The 14,920-nt window shown below is 36.9% G+C and overlaps 1 non-coding gene across 1 annotated transcript; it reads left to right on the top strand.

Moving 5' to 3' along the window:
- The first annotated feature begins 598 nt into the window (after positions 1-598).
- LOC130977690 (small nucleolar RNA R71) lies at positions 599-706 on the top strand. The gene has a single exon (XR_009085373.1). It is a non-coding gene; the product is annotated as a small nucleolar RNA R71 (small nucleolar RNA).
- The last annotated feature ends 14,214 nt before the right edge of the window (positions 707-14,920 follow it).

Here is a 14,920-nt window from a genome sequence, read left to right as displayed (position 1 = left end):
GATCAGAGACCATGGTTGCTAAGTCAGAGGGGTTCTGCTTAGAATTCTCTGTCTGTTGCTGAGAAGATGATGGAAAAGGCTTGCCATTGCTAAACCTGTTTCTTCCACCATTATTGTTGTTGAAACCTTGTTGAGGTCTCTCTTGATTCTTCCATGAGAAATTTGGGTGATTTCTCCATGAAGAATTATAGGTGTTTTCATAGGGTTTTCCTAGGTAATTCACCTCTTCCATTGAAGGGTTCTCAAGATCATAAGCTTCTTCTTCAGATGAAGCATCCTTAGTACTGCCAGGTGCATTTTGCATTCCAGACAGACTTTGAGAAATCAAATTGACTTGTTGAGTCAATATTTTATTCTGAGCCAATATGGCATTCAGAGTATCAATCTCAAGAACTCCTTTCTTCTGATTAGTCCCATTGTTCACAGGATTCCTTTCAGAAGTGTACATGAATTGGTTATTTGCAACCATTTCAATTAGCTCTTGAGCTTCTGTAGGCGTCTTCTTCAGATGAAGAGATCCTCCAGCCGAGCTATCCAAAGACATCTTGGACAGTTCAGAGAGACCATCATAGAAAATACCTATGATGCTCCATTCAGAAAGCATGTCGGATGGACATTTTCTGATCAATTGTTTGTATCTTTCCCAAGCTTCATAGAGGGATTCTCCATCCTTCTGTCTGAAGGTTTGGACTTCCACTCTAAGCTTACTCAATTTTTGAGGTGGAAAGAACTTTGCCAAGAAGGCATTGACTAGCTTTTTCCATGAGTCCAGGCTTTCTTTAGGTTGTGAGTCCAACCATGTCCTAGCTCTGTCTCTTACAGCAAAAGGGAATAGCATAAGTCTGTAGATCTCAGGGTCAACCCCATTAGTGTTGACAGTGTCACAGATTTGCAAGAATTCAGCTAAGAACTGATGAGGATCTTCCAATGGAAGTCCATGGAACTTGCAATTCTGTTGCATTAGAGAAACTAATTGAGGCTTAAGCTCAAAGTTGTTTGCTCCAATGGCAGGGATAGAGATGCTTCTCCCATAGAAGTCGGGAGTAGGTGCAGTAAAGTCACCCAGCTCCTTCCTTGCATTGTTGTTGTTGTTGTTGTTTTTGGCTGCCATGGTTTCTTCTTCTTTAAAGATTTCTGTCAGGTCCTCTACAGAGAGTTGTGCCTTAGCTTCTTTTAGCTTTCGCTTCAAGGTCCTTTCAGGTTCAGGGTCAGCTTCAACAAGAATGCCTTTGTCTTTGTTCCTGCTCATATGAAAGAGAAGAGAACAAGAAAATATGGAATCCTCTATGTCACAGTATAGAGATTCCTTGAGGTGTCAGAGGAACAGAAAAATAGAAGGAAGAAGTAGAGAATTCGAATCTTAATTAGATAGAGTTCGAATTGTGCATTGAGAAGGAGTGGTACTCCATAAATAGAAGGATGTGGGAAGAGAGGAAGAAATTTTCGAAAATCAAGTGAAATATTGTGAAAACATTTTTGAAAAACTTTAATTGATTTTCGAAAATCAAGAGTGGGAAAGAAATCCAGTAATTTTTGAAAAAGATTTTGAAATTAGAAATCAAAAAGATATGATTAAAAACTGTTTTAAAAAAAAGATGTGATTAAAAAGATATGATAAGAAATTATGCTTTTAAAAAGATATGATTGAAAAGATATGATTTGAAAACAATTTTAAAAAGATTTGATTTTAAAAATTAATGACTTGCCTAACAAGAAAAGATATGATTCAAACATTAAACCTTTCTCAACAGAAAAGGCAACATATTTAAAATGTTCAATCAAATCATTAATTGTTAGTAAGTATCTTTGAAAAAGGAAAGGAATTGATTTTGAAAACATTTGATTGAAAAGATATGATTTGATTTTGAAAAACTTTGAAAACTTGAAAAAAAATTGATTTTGAAAACAAAATCCTCCCCCTTGTGCCATCCTGGTGTTAAACGCCTAGAATGGTGCACATTCTGGCGTTTAACGCCCAATGCACTACCTTTTTGGGCGTTAAACGCCCAACCAGGCACCCTGGCTGGCGTTTAAACGCCAGTCTGTCCTTCTTCACTGGGCGTTTTGAACGCCCAGCTTTTTCTGTGTAATTCCTCTGCTGCATGTTCTGAATCTTCAGTTCCCTGTACTATTGACTTGAAAATAGAACCAAAATCAAATAAACAATGCATGCAAGACACCAAACTTAAAATTAGACACTAGACTCAAACAAGAAACATAAAAATATTTTTGGTTTTTATGATTTTTATAATTTTTTGTGCTTTTTCGAAAATTATATGAAAATAGAAAATAAAGGTTTCAGAATTCTCAATTTGGATTCCAGGAATCATTGCAATGTTAGTCTAAGACTCCGGTCCAGGAATTAGACATGGCTTCACAGCCAGCCAAGCTTTCAAAGAAAGCTTCGGTCCAAAACACTAGACATGGCCAATGGCCAGCCAAGCCTTAGCAGATCATTGCTCCAAGAGCAAGATTGATAGAAATCAACAAGCTCTTGTGATGATAGGTTGAAACCTCGGTCCAATAAGATTAGACATGGCTTCTCAGCCAGCCAGACTTCAACAGATCATCATGAAACACTAGAATTTATTCTTAAGAACTCTGAAGAAAAATACCTAATCTAAGCAACAAGATGAACCGTCAGTTGTCCATACTCAAAACAATCCCCGGCAACGGCGCCAAAAACTTGGTGCGCGAAATTGTGATCACTACACAACTTTGCACAACTAACCAGCAAGTGCACTGGGTCGTCCAAGTAATAAACCTTACGCGAGTAAGGGTCGATCCCACGGAGATTGTTGGTATGAAGCAAGCTATGGTCACCTTGTAAATCTCAGTCAGGCAGACTCAAATGGGTATAGATGATGAATAAAACATAAAGATAAAGATAGAGATACTTATGTATATCATTGGTGAGAGCTTCAGATAAGCGTATGAAGATGCTTTTCCTTCCGTCTCTCTGCTTTCCTACTGTCTTCATCCAATCCTTCTTACTCCTTTCCATGGCAAGCTTATGCAAGGGTTTCACCGTTGTCAGTGGCTACCTCCCATCCTCTCATTGGAAATGTTCAACGCACCCTGTCACGGCACGGCTATCCATCTTTCGGTTCTCAATCAGGCCGGAATAGAATCCAGTGATTCTTTTGCGTCTGTCACTAACGCCCCGCCTTCAGGAGTTTGAAGCACGTCACAGTCATTCAATCATTGAATCCTACTCAGAATACCACAGACAAGGTTAGACCTTCCGGATTCTCTTGAATGCCGCCATCAGTTCTTGCCTATACCACGAAGACTCTGATCTCACGGAATGGCTGGCTCGTTTGTCAGGCGAGCGCTCGGTTGTCAGGCGATCAACCATGCATCGTGTATCAGGAATCCAAGAGATAAACATTAGAGCCTCGTTTGCTTGTAGAACAAGAGTGGTTGTCAGTCACTTTGTTCATGAGTGAGAATGATGATGAGCGTCACATAATCATCACATTCATCAAGTTCTTGAGTGCGAATGAATATCTTAGAATAAGAACAAGCGGAATTGAATAGAAGAACAATAGTAATTGCATTAATACTCGAGGTACAGCAGAGCTCCACACCTTAATCTATGGTGTGTAGAAACTCCACCGTTGAAAATACATAAGAACAAGGTCTAGGCATGGCCGTGAGGCCAGCCCCCAGATGATCTAAGAACCAGATGTCCAAAGATGAAAATACAATAGTAAAAGGTCCTATATATAAAAAACTAGTAGCCTAGGGTGTACAGAGATGAGTAAATGACATAAAAATCCACTTCCGGGCCCACTTGGTGTGTGCTTGGGCTGAGCAATGAAGCATTTTCGTGTAGAGACTCTTCTTGGAGTTAAACGCCAGCTTTTATGCCAGTTTGGGCGTTTAACTCCCATTTAGGTGCCAGTTCCGGCGTTTAACGCTGGGAATTCTGAAGATGATTTTGAACGCCGGTTTGGGCCATCAAATCTTGGGCAAAGTATGGACTATCATATATTGCTGGAAAGCCCAGGATGTCTACTTTCCAACGCCGTTGAGATCGCGCCAATTGGGCTTCTGTAGCTCCAGAAAATCTACTTCGAGTGCAGGGAGGTCAGAATCCAACAGCATCTGCAGTCCTTTTCAGTCTCTGAATCAGATTTTTGCTCAGGTCCCTCAATTTCAGCCAGAAAATACCTGAAATCACAGAAAAACACACAAACTCATAGTAAAGTCCAGAAAAGTGAATTTTAATTAAAAACTAATAAAAATATACTAAAAACTAACTAAATCATACTAAAAACAATGCCAAAAAGCGTACAAATTATCCGGTCATCAGCATTCACATGTCCATCCAGAGTATTTGCATACAGAAGGATGCCATTTGGCTTGTGCAATGCACCTGCAACCTTTTAAAGGTGCATGCTCTCAATTTTCTCTGATGTGGTGAAAAAATTTCTGGAAGTATTCATGGATGACTTTTCAGTATTTGGAGACTCATTCAGCTCCTGTCTTGACCATCTAGCACTTGTTCTGAAGAGATGCCAAGATACCAACCTAGTTTTAAACTGGGAGAAATGTCTCTTTATGGTGACTGAGGAAATTGTCCTTGGGCACAAAATCTCGAACAGGGGAATAGAGGTGGATCAAGCTAAGGTAGAGGTAATTGAAAAATTACCACCACCAGCCAATGTTAAGGCAATCAGAAGCTTTCTGGGGCATGCAGGATTATATAGGAGGTTTATAAAGGATTTTTCAAAAATTGCCAAACCTCTAAGTAATCTGCTAGCTGCTGACACGCCATTTATCTTTGATAAGGAGTGTCTGAGGGCGTTTGAAACTCTGAAAGCTAAGCTGGTCACAGCACCAGTCATCTCTGCACCAGACTGGACATTACCATTTGAATTAATGTGTGATGCCAGTGACCATGCCATTGGTGCAGTGTTGGGACAGAGACATGACAAGGTTTTGCACGTCATTTACTATGCCAGTCGTGTTTTAAATGATGCACAGAAGAATTACACAACCACAGAAAAAGAGCTGCTTGCAGTGGTTTACGCTATTGACAAGTTTAGATCCTATTTAGTAGGATCAAAAGTGATTATGTACACCGATCATGCTGCTCTTAAATATCTACTCACAAAGCAGGATTCAAAACCCAGACTTATCAGATGGGTGTTGCTTCTGCAAGAGTTTGATATAGAAATAAGAGACAGAAAAGGGACAGAAAACTAAGTAGCAGATCACCTGTCCCGAATAGAACCAGTAGAAGGGGCGTCCCTCCCTCCTACTGAGATCTCTGAAACCTTTCCGGATGAACAACTCTTTGCCATCCAGGAAGTGCCATGGTTCGCAGACATTGCAAACTACAAGGCAGTAAGGTTCATACCCAAAGAGTACAGTAGGCAGCAATCAAAGAAGTTGATCACGGATGCAAAGTACTATCTTTGGGATGAACCATATCTCTTGAAGAGATGTGCAGATGGAGTAATCCGTAGATGTGTGCCTAAAGAAGAAGCGCAGAGGATCCTATGGCACTGCCATGGATCACAGTATGGAGGACATTTTGGAAGTGAGCGAACAGCCACAAGAGTCCTCCAATGTGGCTTCTACTGGCCTACTCTCTATAAAGATTCCCGAGTGTTTGTGCTTAATTGCGACAGTTGCCAAAGATCTGGCAATCTGCCTTACAGTTATGCCATGCCTCAACAAGGGATCTTGGAGATTGAGTTGTTTGATGTATGGGGTATTGACTTCATGGGACCTTTCCCACCATCATACTCAAACACTTATATTCTGGTGGCGGTGGATTATGTATCCAAATGGGTAGAAGCTATTGCTACACCCACTAATGACACTAAGACAGTGTTAAAATTTTTCCAGAAACACATCTTCAGCAGATTTGGCACCCCTAGAGTACTAATCAGTGATGGGGGCACTTATTTCTGCAATAAACAGCTCTATTCTGCTTTGATTCGTTATGGAGTTAACCACAGGGTGGCCACTCCATATCACCCACAGACTAATGGGCAAGCTGAAGTCTCAAATAGAGAACTCAAAAGAATCCTGGAACGGACTGTAATTAACCGTAGAAGGGATTGGACAAGAAGCTTAGATGATGCTCTATGGGCATACAGAACAGCATTCAAGACCCCTATAGGGAACTCTCCATACCAGCTTGTATATGGAAAGGCATGTCACTTGCCAGTGGAACTAGAACATAAGGCCTACTGGGCAACCAGATTCCTGAACCTTGATGCCAAGTTAGCTGGAGAAAAACGATTGCTCCAGTTAAATGAGCTAGAGGAATTTAGACTCAATGCTTTCGAGAATGCAAAAATATACAAAGAGAAAGCAAAAAGATGGCATGATAAGAAATTGTCATCCAGAGTCTTTAAGCCAGGGCAGAAAGTTCTGCTATTTAATTCTAGGCTCAAATTATTCTCCGGGAAATTGAAGTCCCGGTGGAGAGGTCCATATGTGATCACAAGCGTATCACCATATGGATACGTAGAGCTCCAGGATAATGATTCTAATAAAAAGTTCATTGTTAATGGACAGAGAGTCAAACATTATCTTGAAGGCAATTTTGAGCAAGAATGCTCAAAACTGAGGCTTGATTAAAGCTCAGTAATAGTCCAGCTAATGACAATAAAGAAGCGCTTGCTGGAAGGCAACCCAGCCATTTACAAAGTTTATTTGTTAAATAATTGATTTTTACAGGTATATGTCAAAGTATCTTCAAGGTAAAATAGCAATTGCTTGAATTCACAAAGTTACAAGGGAATTTGGAAGCTCACTGGCGTGAAAAAGCCAGTAAGAAACATTTTGGGCGTTGAACGCCCAAAAGAAGCACCCACTGGGCGTTCAACGCCAGTAAGGGTAGCCATCTGGGCGTTAAACGCCAGAAAGAAGCACCTTCTGGGCGTTTAACAACGTTCTGGGCGTTCAGAAAAATGCCCAGTGACAAAGGACTTCCTGGCGTTCAACGCCAGAAAGAAGCAACAGCTGGGCGTTGAACGCCCAGGAGAAGCAACAATTGGGCGTTAAACGCCCAAAACATGCAGCGTTTGGGCGTTTAACGCAAGAATGGTTGGGAGGAGGTAAAATTCGTTTTTCTTCACAAATTTTCTAATTTTTATATTTCAATTCATGATTTCTTGCATAAACATGTTTCAAAATATCATCCTTCAATTCCAAAAATTTTAATCCTAATTTCTAAAAACCCTAATTTCTAAAATCCTTTTTCAAAAATATTAAATGCATCTTAATCCATAAAGACAAATTGTTTTCCAATCCAATCCAACTCTTTTTTTTAAAGTTTTTCAAAACTCAATTATCTTTTAAAAATCTTCTTTCAAAATTAAAATTAAAATTTATCTTTTCCAAATATCATTAACAATTTTTTCTTTATATCTTTTTCTTATCATATTTATCTTTTATAAATCATATCTTCTATCTTATCTTTTTCTTCTTATTTTCGAAACCCACCCTCCTTCCCTTTATATCCACATTCGGCGCCCCTCTCATCATCCACCATTCCACACTTGCTCTCCTCCTATCCCTCTCCTTTCTTTTCTTTTGCTTGAGGACAAGCAAACCTCTAAGTTTGGTGTGCTTATCCGTGATCACAAAAACATACTCACTTTGATCATGGCCCCTAAAGGAAAACAACCCACCCCAAGAGGCAAGAAAGAGAGTATTCCAAAACCACTTTGGAATCAAGGGAAGTTCTTGACTAAAGAACATTCAGACCATTACTACAAAATAATGGGTCTAAGATCAGTGATCCCGGAAGTCAAGTTCGATCTGAAAGAAGATGAATATCCGGAGATCCAAGAACAAATTCGAAACAGGAACTGGGAAATCCTAGCTAATCCTGAAACAAAAGTGGGAAGGAATATGGTTCAGGAGTTCTATGCTAATCTGTGGCAGACAGACAGACAAAGAATAATTGGAGCTGCCCTCTATGACCATCGGACCTTAGTCAGAGGAAAGATTGTTCACATCCATCCTGACAAAATCAGGGAGATCTTTAAGCTTCCTCAACTGAAAGATGACCCAGACTCCTTCAATAGGAGAATGATAAGGGTAAACAAAGGCCTGGACAAGATTCTAGAGGATATATGCATCCCAGGAGCCAGGTGGACCACCAGCACCACTGGCATCCCAAATCAACTCAAGAGAGAAGATTTTAAACCAGTTGCCAGAGGCTGGCTGGACTTTATTGGGCGTTCTATATTGCCCACCAGCAACCGTTCTGAAGTTACTGTTAAAAGAGCAGTAATGATTCACTACATCATGTTGGGAAGAGAAGTAGAAGTTCATCAACTAATCTCGTGTGAACTCTACAAAATAGCAAACAAGAACTCCAAGGATGCAAAATTGGCCTATCCAAGCTTAATTTCTATGCTCTGCAGAGATGCCGGAGTGAAGATGGGAATAACTGAGTATATCTCAGTTGAGCGGCCAATCACTAAAATATCAATGGAAAGACAACAGCTGCAGGATGATCCAATCAAGAGGAGAGCACAAGAATTCCTCCCAGAACTTCCTCAATTCGAATATTAGGAACATCTTGAGGCATCTGTTTCCAAGTTGCAAGAAGTTATGAACCAAATAAAGGAAGAACAGAACAATCAAAGTGGCATGCTTTGCAAATTGCTTAGGAAACAAGAAGAACAAGGGCGTGACTTAAGGGAGTTGAAGTGCAAGAAATTAATCCTTGAAGGACCAAGCACCCCACAGATCAGAGGAACATCCACTTTCCAAAATACAGGTTGTTGAGTTCTAATTTTAGCTTTAACTCTGTGATAGTGTTATCATAGGAATTTACCTTAGAAGTTATACAGTAGTAGTAGTAATTAGCATATCTATTCTGGTTTTATTTCCAATTAAGTTATAATTTATTTTTCTCATCATCATCAAACATGAATAAAATAGTAAATTTTTAGAATAAAGCGGCAATATTTTTTTCGAGTTCTTAATAAGAAAAATTCTAATTATTTATATGTGGTGGCAACACTTTTTGTATTCTGAATGAATGCTTGAACAGTGCATATTTTGTATCCTGATTTTTACGAATGTTGGCTCCTGAAAGAATGAGAAACACGAAAAATATTATTGATGATCTGAAAAATCATGAATTTGATTCTTGAAGCAAGAAAAAGCAGTGAAAAAAAAAACTTTTACAAGGAATCATTGGATCAAGAAAAAGAAAAAAAGCCAATAGCCCTTAAAACCAAAAGGCAAGGGTGAAAAGGATCCAAGGCTTTGAGCATCAGTGGATAGGAGGGCCCAAGGAAGTAATTCCAGGCCTAAGCGGCTAAATCAAGCTGTCCCTAACCATGTGCTTGTGGCATGGAGGTCCAAGTGAAAAGCTTGAGACTGAGTGGTTAAAGTCGTGATCCAAAGCAAAAAGAGTGTGCTTAAGAGCTCTGGACACCTCTAACTGGGGACTTTAGCAAAGCTGAGTCACAATCTGAAAAGGTTCACCCAGTCATGTGTCTGTGGCATTTATGTATCCGGTGGTAATATTGGAAAACAAAGTGCTTAGGGCTACGGCCAAGACTCATAAAGTAACTGTGTTCAAGAATCAACATACTACACTAGAAGAATCAATGATACTATCTGAATTCTGAGTTCCTATGGATGCCAATCATTCTGAATTTCAAAGGATAAAGGGAGATGCCAAAACTGTTCAGAAACAAAAAGCTACTAGCCCCACTCATCTAAATTAGAATCTGAGCTTCACTTAAAACTCGGAGATTTTATTGCTCCTTAAATTCTTTTTATCCTATTTTGTTCATCTAGTTGCTTGGGGACAAGCAACAGTTTAAGTTTGGTGTTGTGATGAGCGGATATTTTATACGCTTTTTGGGGGTATTTTCATGTAGATTTTAGTATGTTTTAATTAGTTTTTAGTAGAATATCATTAGTTTTTAGGTAAAAATCATATTTCTGGACTTTACTATGAGTTTGTGTGTTTTTCTGTGATTTCAGGTATTTTCTGACTGAAATTGAGGGAGCTGAGCAAGAATCTGATTTAGGCTGAATAAGGACTGCTGATGCTGTTGGATCCTGACCTCCCTGCACTCGGAATGGATTTTCTGGAGCTACAGGAGTCCAATTGACGCGCTCTCAATTGGGTTGGAAAGTAGACATCTAGGGCTTTCCAGCAATATATAATAGTCCATACTTTGCGTGAAGATAGATGACGTAAACTGGCGTTCAACGCCAGTTTCATGCTGCAGTCTGGCGTCCAGCGCCAGAAACAGGTTACAAGTTGGAGTTCAACGCCCAAAACACGTTACAACCTGGCGTTCAACTCCAGAAACAGCCCAAGCTCGTGAGAGGCTTAAGTCTCAGCCCCACCACACACCAAGTGGGCTCCAGAAGTGGATTTCTGCACCAATTATCTTAGTTTACTCATTTTTTGTAAACCTAGGTTACTAGTTTACTATTTAAACAACTTTTAGAGACTTATTTTGTATCTCATGACATTTTCAGATCTGAATTACATACTCTTTGACGGCATGAGTCTCTAAACTACATTGTTGGGGGTGAGGAGCTCTGCAGCGTCTCGATGAATTAATGCAATTACTTATATTTTTCCATTTACATATGTGTGTTCCTATCTAAGATGTTCATTCGCGCTTAATTAGGGAGAAGGTGATGATCCGTGACACTCATCACCTTCCTCACTCCATGAACGTGTGTTTGACAACCACCTCCGTTCTACATCAGATTGAATGAGTATCTCTAAGATTCCTTAATCAGAATCTTCGTGGTATAAGTTAGACTGATGGCGGCATTCATGAGAATCCGGAAAGTCTAAACCTTGTCTGTGGTATTCCGAGTAGGATTCTGGGATTGGATGACTGTGACGAGCTTCAAACTCCTGAAGGCTAGGCGTTAGTGACAGACGCAAAAGAATCATTGGGTTCTATTCCAACCTGATTGAGAACCGACAGATGATTAGCCGTGCTGTGACAGAGCATTTGGAACGTTTTCACTGAGAGGATGGGAAGTAGCCATTGACAACAGTGACACCCTACATAGAGCTTGCCATGGAAGGAACTTTGCAATTATGTTATTGAGTTGAATATTACATTGCAGGGATTTAGAGGACAAAGCATCTCCAAAACCCCAACATACTCTCCATTACTGCATTACAAGTAATTAATTCACGCTCTTTTATTTTTCTAGTAATTCAAACTGATAATTTTAATTGATATCCTGACTAAGAATAATAAAATAAACATAGCTTGCTTCAAACCAATAATCTCCGTGGGATCGACCCTTACTCACGTAAGGTATTACTTGGACGACCCAGTGCACTTGCTGGTTAGTTGTGCGGATTGCAAAAGTGTGATTGCAATTTCGTGCACCACATACCCCTGGTAGAACCTCCTTTTTATAACTAATCCTAATAAATTTAAATCTAAAATTAAAATCATATCTTTTCCTATTTTAAAAATCAAATTTGAATTTAAATCAGAATTAATTATAGCAATCAGCAAGTCTTCAATTGATGGATGGGGACCACTTGATTCCTTCACTCTGCAGTCTCTGATCTATACTTTCTGGGCTGAAAACTGGGTCAAAAGCAACCTAGAAATCGCCCCCAGCGTTTTCTGCATTTTCCGCACGTGGCGCATGTCACGCGTACGCGTCGATGGTCTTTTTCGCAAGTCACGCGGACGCGTCGGTCACGCGCACGTGTCGCTGTGCAATTTTTCAAATCACGCGTACGCGTCAGTCACGCGCACGCGTCGCCATGGAAAGCTCCAAATCACGCGCACGCGTCGCTCTTCGTTGCCATCTCCTTTGATTCTTGTGCTGCAGAAACTCCATCAAATCCAGCCGAATGCTACCTAAAATAAACAAAATTGCAAAAGACTCAAAGTAGCGTCCATATTGGCTAAAAGATAATTAATTCTTTATTAAACTCAATAAATTAGATGCAAATTCACTAGGAAAAGATGGGAAAAATGCTCATGCATCACCGTTACCAATGTAACCGCCCCCATGTGTAAATGCAAAAGTAGAACAGACGCAACGTTTGATCAAATGCGACGGTTCAAGAAATTCAAAATCACGTTGGTTTCAAAATTAGAATCATGTCAGTTTTCCGACTTGAGAAGAAATACCGACTTAAGCATCTCCGAATTCAATTAATACTCGAATCCAACTCATAATTAAAAGATCGGACTCGAGTAGGGGCACTGTTCATACCCTAACCCAAGACAATGGCCAGGTCCAATTAAGTTAAACGGGCCCAATCCAAAGGACTGGCCTCCACTGTTCACCCGACTTCCTCCAAGAAGTCGGACTCGACACGAGTTGGCAGATAACATTTATTCAAATAAGTAACCGCCTCCTCAAATTTCTCACCCACTTCTAGAAGAGATATCACAACAACCCTAAGATAAAGGGACGGTTATCCACCATCAGAAGTGGAACTATTTCAGCGGTGGTTATTGGTCCCGCACCTATAAATATACTGATACTCTCAGGTAAATCTAAGTTCCAATACATTCTAAATCTGCTTATCTCCTTGCTAACTTAGAAATCGGAGTGTCTTTGCAGGTACCACCCTCTATTCTTTCACATACACAACTTGGATGGCGATTCCTAAACATAAAGCAAGTCAAAAATCACATTCCTTTAGTGTTTGGGCCTCTCATTTAAGTCCAACCATCCGATTTTAGGTAAATTCCGGAACACATGTCATGTCTTTGAGGTAGTCATTTTAGACTTTAGAGAATCCACACTTGAGTTAGAGACACTGCGACGATTTACTCATTTTTTTGTTCATTAGAATATTTACTAAATGACAAAAGCAAAATTGGCAACAGTTTTCTACTACTGAATATCATGTTTCGGTATTGGTTGGTGAACATATTATAATTTTCCTATAGTATAACATAGTACCACACTATACAACACATTTTTTAATGAATGATTCTTTTGAAAATTATTATTTAACATTTTTTTTGGTATATAAAATTATCATTTAACATGATAATGACATTTATTAAAATAGTGTTCCATCAGATTCTACGAGTCCAACAATTATTTTAAAAATATAAAATAGTATTTATGTACGAAAAGTTTTCCACCTTATATCACGATTGGCTTTACTAGCTAGGTAGCTAAAGGTTGGGGTTAGTGGGATGTAACTTGGATTAATGGATTGTTTGTTGGTTTACGAAGCGTATCTGTCTTTCTATATAATTAATTTCTTGTGAACATAGAATTATAGTGATATCTTTGTGGTTGATGGAACTTAATTAGATTTTGAAGCATCCAATTGGAAAGTTAGTCCATCTTACAAGAAGACGATTTTGGTGGTGCCAAAAGTCTCAAGTCAACGTGAACAATATAAATTATGCTTTCATACTACTATACTAGTATATTATTTTTCTTTTTTGTCGTTTCAACTCATTTAATCAGTTATAAGACTAGTTTTTTTTATTTAATTATAGAAACGTAGGAATTTTAGAGCTTCTTTCTTTCTCCACACACAACTCATCACAAATTTATTCACAATCAAAGTCTAGATTATTAAAAATTTAGAGGATCTAAATCCGTAAAAAATATTTGACATATAATTATTTAATATAATACATATTTTAATAGAAAAGTCAAAGCTATATTTTTAGATTAATTGTATTTGAAATTAAGTCTTATAATAATAAAAGTTTGAAAAATAATAAATTTTGGTAATTATTGTTATGCTAAATAACTTTTTAATTAATATGAGTTTCTATAAAAAAAATTTTAATTTTAAATTATTAAATTATTTACTTTTTTTTTTTACCCCAAAAGGTCATTATTTTGATTTATATTAGTCCCAAATATACAATTACTTCATCTTTCATCTGTCACTAGATATATTATATTTATACAAAAATGCTTTTTTATATTTCTAAAATTTGAACACAAAATATTTTAATTAGAATATAAAATAATTAACAATTTAACTATTTTCATATTTATTATCATTATATATATTTTGAATAAATAAAAGTGCATTAATTAAAAATTTTAATTGGAAACTAAATCTCATAATTACAAAATTTTCTACTTATAAAAATTTAATCAATCTCTTTTGAATAAATAAAAGATTAATTCCATGATAGGTAAACAAATTATTTATTTTGCAGAAAAATTACTTTTCCTCTTTCACATTATTTATTATCTTTTATTTTTATTTTTTTTTTCTAAATTTAATGAATAAAATCACAGTTATGGAGCATAAAAATGAAATATTTCTTAATAAAAAATATTTAGAAATCATGGGAAGTCATAATTTATTATTTTGATATTTATTTAATATATTTATTTTTTATTTTTTATTTTAAAATTATTGTTAAAATAAATTATATATATATATATATATATATATATATATATATATTAAATAAAATAACTTTTTGTACTATTTCCTAGTCTTTACCAAACATTACTCTTGTCAACAATGGCTGAAGATAGAACTTATGCTGCACATACACTAATTCAGATATGGGATATAGTTATAATATGATACGGAATTACGGATACCTCAATATACAAATTTTAAAGTCAAAAAAAGTATAAATAGATAATGAAAATATTAAATAATATAAATAATAGATATATTATTAGATGTTTATTTTATTAAATGTATAAATAATTATTTTAATATTAAAATTTAGATAAATAATTTAAAAATACAATGTATTTAACTTAATTAATAATTATTTATATTATTTAAAATAATTATTGATTACTTAATATAATTTTTTAAAATTTTATAAAATATGAAAATACATATATATAAATTATAAAGTATTTTTTAAATAAATTATAATAATATTTTAATATTTTATTAATATTAAAATATAAATTATTTTTTTAATTATTTTTAATATCTTATTTTAATTATATAAAATAT

The sequence above is a fragment of the Arachis stenosperma genome, chromosome 4, assembly GCF_014773155.1.
Source record: "Arachis stenosperma cultivar V10309 chromosome 4, arast.V10309.gnm1.PFL2, whole genome shotgun sequence".
NCBI classification, from domain to species: Eukaryota; Viridiplantae; Streptophyta; class Magnoliopsida; order Fabales; family Fabaceae; genus Arachis; species Arachis stenosperma.
Note: the sequence above shows the minus strand (reverse complement) of the source record. Positions and strands in the feature narration are given on the sequence as shown.